Genomic DNA, 6,128 nt, shown 5'->3' on the forward strand with positions numbered 1-6,128 from the left:
CGCACACGGGCATGTATATGAATGGACCGGCAATTGGCCCCGCGTGGCGGAAGCCAGGGGACAGCCATCTTATGTTGTCATTTTTACGAACGACTTCTGGGGTTATTTTACATTGAAAACAGTATCAGTACATGTTTTCCACTAGGTTCCCTGAATGGAGTAATGAGGGCCACTCAAGGAACCAACTTCACCGTTTGTATTCACCATTCAGTGTATTTTACAATAAATCCTGATTTATATAGGGCTTTTTCAACAGCTGTTTTTCATTATCTTATGATCACAATCGCGTGAATCATGATTTACACAGGCTATTTTTACATTTTTCCCTGCTGTTTTGCTTTAATTTCATTGTTAATGGACCTGAAAACATGATGCAGATGAATCTTTGAGTAGCACTCAAAGATATACAGTAAATATTCCCATCCCCGGAATTCTATGGAAAGGAATATCCTTCACCCGGAATAAAAACCTATGCATTAACATTTTGACTACGATATTACGTGTTACCAGAACTTGCGTAAGCTGAAATTCCACTACCCGTAACCCGGATGGAGGTGTAATGCCGCGGGAGCTTAAATACACGCAACGCCCACCCGATGCGACGGAAAAGACAACGCTGAAACAAGTTTTCACTTCGCGTTTTTCGATCATCAGATTCTAAACGACGACGTGCAAGTGAGTTTTTATTGCCGTGCGTTTTACTGTAATTGTGAATGATTTTAACTGTATTCACTTACGTCCTGTAGAACGCGGCACTAGCTTAAAAGCAGCACCCACTCGACACGACCGAAGAAACGTGTTCGCTTCGCCGTTTTCATTCATCAGATTCTAAACGAAGACGTGTAAGCGACTTTTTATTGGCGTGTGTTTTACTGTAATTGCGAAAGATTTTAACTTTATTCACTTACGTCGTGTAGATCATCGCATCGAAACGTAGAAGAACTGTAACAACTGGAGCGGAGCGAGTGAAATGCATCCGTTTGAGCGAGGCTGGACACAAAGTTAAAAAGATCCAGCAGACACTTGGAGTCGGAAAGACGCAAATCTACGAAACTTTAAACAACAAGGCATCGATTCAACCTCTGATGACAAGCCACCATCCAGCAAGGAAGCAATGCAAATGGCAACAAAAATCCTTCAGTATGCACAAGAATTACCAGACATCGGTGATCAACGGGACGGTTATTTGCAACTAGCACGAAAACTGTATGACACGCAGGCAAACATTGTCATAAACCAAAGAATGCATCCAACAAAACAATCCAAAATACACATTTTTTTCCCAAGACAGAAAAAATACACATTAAATACTGTACGTATTTTACTGTTGGGATTTTTTTGTTATACACCTGTATTGCAGTTTTTGTTATATAAACAGTTTTTGGACAGTATATTTTTGTATTTTATTGATTGTGTTGTTACACGTGCATTTTGTCAACATACTTGCAGGTTCATAAAGGACATGTACCATGCTCATTTCCCAAATGAGGAATTTCTGTTATCAGGACAAATTGGACAGCGCAAACACGAGTCCGTACTAGAGATTATTTACTGTACCTTAAAAGAGAAACTTTTAGATTGGATCTGTACTGATGAAATGTGCATGTAGCATTTCTCCCAGACTTATCAGTACAACAATATGCCATAGACGGTGGGAAAATGCTGCAGCGAAATCAATGCATTCAAGTTAGGCGGGTTTAGCAAGTGAATACATTCTTCTTACTGCAGCTTTAAATGTCTTTAAGTCTGAAGCACGCCAACACCTTTGGGAATTCAGGTTTGGATCCTTTGAAGCCTTTTTTTTAACCTTTTAATGACTTCAGAGACAATAAAGGTGTAGAGAGAGGACACGTGGAGATCGTATGTAAACCTTCTGACAAGGAAGAGGAGGGCAGAATGAGATATAAAAACCAAATATTGGCACAGAGGCCCCTTTGTACACTCCAGACAGACATTCTGCAGACAGTGAGTCATGCACGTATGACTCGGATCCCATGCGGCTTGTCGGAAGATCATTCTCATTGCACCAGAAAGGCCAAGGTTATGATCAGACATCTCTGGTCATCAGTATGCCCCATTCAAGGTCAGGTGGGCTCCACTCGTGATTCCCAACATTGCTGTTGATCATCTGACCTCATTTATAATGTGGCAGGGGATTCAAATAAATTCAAAAAGAAATCCTAATGATGAACTATTATTTTTTTTTCGTATAAAGAATTAACTGAACCAAAAATATTTGGGTTTCCTAATGCCAAATGACACATACAGTATTAACAAGTATTTTTTTCTGGCTTTTAGATGGGGGCGGGGGGTGCACATTTCTCTCCATCCAAAGCTGTTGCTGTGTGATGTCATTGTGTGATGTTTGATGCGTTTGGTAGAATACTAATTATTTCAGGGAATTGCAACCACCTGGGAATGGCCAATTGCAGCTCTGACCTGATTGGCTTGCAGCTCAGGTGAACTCCTTTAAAAAAAAAGGATTGAGGAAGTCAGCACAGCCCGGTGGGCCAATGGTTAGCGCGTCGACCTCACAGTGCAGAGGTATCGGGTTCAATTCCAGCTCCGGCCTCCCTGTAGGGAGTTTGCATGTTCTCCCGGGCCTGCGTGGGTTTTCTCCAGGTACTCCGGTTTCCTCCCACATTCCAAAAACATGGTTGTTCATTTCTGTGACCCGCGATTGGCTGGCAATCGGTTCAGGGTGTCCCCCACCTACTGCCCGAAGATAATATACTTAAAAATACCTCTAGCTTGGAATTTATTTACTTTGTCTCCTTTGGGAATTTGGAGGAAAAACATGTCAGTTATCTGTATGGATAGCTGAGGTCTGGAACATTCGGAGATTCTAGAAAATGGGATGAGAAGTTACACTTTTGGTCAAAAAGAGGCCCTTGCTGAGTGACTGTCAATGTATCGATTTCACCCATTCCTGCTTTTATGGCTTTCAAAAGCATGTGTGAAGGATGGTCGCTGATACTGAATCGGCATTGTTGGATCAGGATGAAAAAGAACCAAATGTAGTCATGCAGAGCTTTATTAAATATCCCCCTGCAGAAATGACGAGTAACTCTGTCTGAATTCACATCTGGAGTGGACATTGGACTTCTTAGTTCATGGCAGCAAGTATTTATAAAGTATTAGATGTGGCTTCGAGCTGACTTCCAAAATATAAAATTGGCACAACTAAGATGGCAACAGATGCAAAGAGAAATATCACAAGTGACAAATTCAATTTTTCAGCGAGAAATGCTCGGTTGGCTTGCAGTGAGTGTTTGGATTGTCTCAGTTACCAGGCTTCAGCTCATGATTAATTCCAATATCCTACTTCATCTATGATGTTAAAATCATTCACTTCAACCGCGAAGATGGGGGGAAGATCAGTAACCATGTCATTTTCATTTAAAACACCTGACCTGTTCATAATAAAATTACCACATTATTTGTTGACTCAGCTGTGTCATCATTTCAGAAGCATACTTGGACCACGTTCAGACCGCCCACAAATACGATATAGTCATTTTAAAGTGGATAAATGTTTTGTTTTGTTTTATTAGTAACATTATTTTCTCCCGCATCCACCTGCATATAAGACACTGTCACGCAACCACATCAATGAAAGCATACCGCTGCATGTCAACATGATCATCTTTTTCTGTACTTTTATTGAGCCATGAAACTCATTTTAAATTAGGCAAATGAACCATAAATTATTACGAAAGCCACCTTTTATCGACAAAACACTTTGACATGTGGTCTTTGAAGCGTTCACTATGGCACATAACTCCTACTCTGGCATCCCTTCACTGGCTCCCCATTCATTTTAGAGTTATTTTCAAGATCCTCTTATTTGTTTTCAAATCTCTGAATAATCTCGCGCCACCTTACCTCTCTGAGCTCATCCGCCCCTACACACCTGCCCGGCGCCTCAGGTCTGTGGACCAGACTTTATTAGAAGTACCAAGAACTAAACTGAGGCTCAGAGGGGATCGAGCCTTTTCTGTTGCTGGTCCCTCTCTCTGGAATGACCTCCCACTAAACATTCGGCAAGCCTCCTCGCTGCCCATCTTCAAAACCCTCCTCAAAACTCACTTGTATTCTTTGGCATTCGACTCAGCATGACTTAGATTTGTTCTTGGTTTTACTGTTTGGTGCTTTCTACCGCCTTTATTACCGATTTGTCTTACTGTTTATTGTGCATGTTAAATTGCTCCATGTACAGCACTTTGTATGCAGCGATGGCTGTTTGAAAGTGCTCTATAAATACTGTTGACTTGACTTGACTTGACTTGACAACAAAATTCTACCAAACAAGTGTGGTGAAAATAAACCAGTGACTTTTTCACATAAACATGTCACGTTTCACGAAACAATGATCTGTAAACTCCATTTAAGAACGAAACTTTTCTGGGCACCATGAAATAAAAAAATAAAATACAACAACATGAAAAAATATATAAAATACAACAATCCATATATATACTGTATATGGATCCATATATATACTGTATATGGATCCATATATATATACATATATATATATATATATATATACTGTATATATATACAGGTATATATCAAATGTTATTGTATTATTTTTCTTTTTTTTATTATCAGTCATAAAAGTTATTATAACCAGTCACACCATACAGGAAAGTGATAAAAGCTAACTAAATGCTTCTCACGGCATGATGGCTACTTTCTTTTAAAACGGCATTCCCTTCAGACTGGAGCCTATCCCAAGTGTCATCGGGCAGCAGAGATATTTTGTTGCAGTAAACGCTATGTGCTAAACTGCTAAAGTTTCATTGAATTCATATCATGTCTTTGTCAGTGAGTTCAAAATATTTAATCATTATCTGGACCGCTTTATCCTCACGTGGGTCACAGGTGTGTTGGGGCCTACTCCAGCTGTCTTCGGGCAGCAGGCGGGCTACACCATGAATTGTGCAGATATCAAGAATGCTTTGATGATAAAATTGCTGTGACAACATCATGTCAACCGTCATCTCGAAAGTGTATTAGGAGGCAGGAAACACTGCAACCTCAAAATTCTCTGCAATTGCTATTTCTGGTGGAGTCGTCAGCATATTTTTAATTTACTGCTGTTTCCTGTCAAATTCCCATCCCTAATTTCAATTAATCCGTTTTTGACAGATTACATGAGGTGATGCTGCATAATTAATGCAAAAATCATAATTTGCGCTGCCCCCTCCGTGAGCCGTCACCTTAACGTGGTGGAGGGGTTTGTGTGTCCCAATGATCATAGGAGCTAAGTTGTCTGGGGATTTATGCCCCTGGCAGGGTCACCCATGGCAAACAGGTCCTAGGTGAGGGACCAGACAAAGCACGACTCATAAAACCCCTTATGATAAATAAAATCAATGGCACTCAGTTTCCCTTGCCCGGACGCGGGTCACCGGGGCCCCCCTCTGGAGCCAGGCCTGGAGGTGGGTCTCGTTGGCGAGCGCCTGGTGGCCGGGCCTACACCCATGGGGCCCGGCCGGGCTCAGCCCGAAGAGGCAACGTGGGTCCCCCTTCTCACGGTCTCACCACCCTTTGGAGGGGTCAAAGGGGTCGGGTGCAATGCGAGCTGGGCGGCAGCCAAAGGCAGGGACCCTGGCGGTCCGATCCTCGGCTGCAGAAGCTAGCTCTTGGGACATGGAATGTCACCTCTCTGGCAGGGAAGGAGCCCGAGCTGGTGTGTGAGGCAGAGAATTTCCGACTGGATATAGTCGGACCTGCCTCCACACACAGCCTGGGTTCTGGTACCAGTTCTCTCGAGAGGGGTTGGACTCTCTTCCACTCTGGAGTTGCTCACGGTGAGAGGCGCAGAGCAGGTGTGGGCATGCTCATTGCCCCCCGGCTCAGTGCCTGTAAGTTGGGGTTCACACCGGTAGACGAGACGGTTGCCTCCCTCTGCCTTCGGGTGGGGGGGACGGGTCCTGACTGTTGTTTGTGCATATGCACCAAACAGCAGCTCAGCATTCCCACCCTTTGGAGGGTGTGCTGGAGAGTACTCCTGCTGGGGACTCCCTTGTTCTACTGGGGGACTTCAATGCTCACGTGGGCAATGACAGTGAGACCTGGAGGGGCGTGATTGGGAGGAACGGCCCCCCCGATCAGAACTC

General features: G+C 43.1%; 1 long non-coding RNA gene across 1 annotated transcript; it reads left to right on the forward strand.

The window, feature by feature from the left end:
- Positions 1 to 542: 542 nt before the first annotated feature.
- Positions 543 to 1,060, forward strand: LOC147209609 (uncharacterized). The gene is made up of 3 exons (XR_015100312.1): positions 543 to 675; positions 747 to 842; positions 918 to 1,060. It is a non-coding gene; the product is annotated as an uncharacterized LOC147209609 (long non-coding RNA).
- The last annotated feature ends 5,068 nt before the right edge of the window (positions 1,061 to 6,128 follow it).

Source organism: Hippocampus guttulatus, chromosome 2 (genome assembly GCF_054856545.1).
Source record: "Hippocampus guttulatus isolate MCC_2025c chromosome 2, RoL_Hgut_1.0, whole genome shotgun sequence".
NCBI classification, from domain to species: domain Eukaryota; kingdom Metazoa; phylum Chordata; class Actinopteri; order Syngnathiformes; family Syngnathidae; genus Hippocampus; species Hippocampus guttulatus.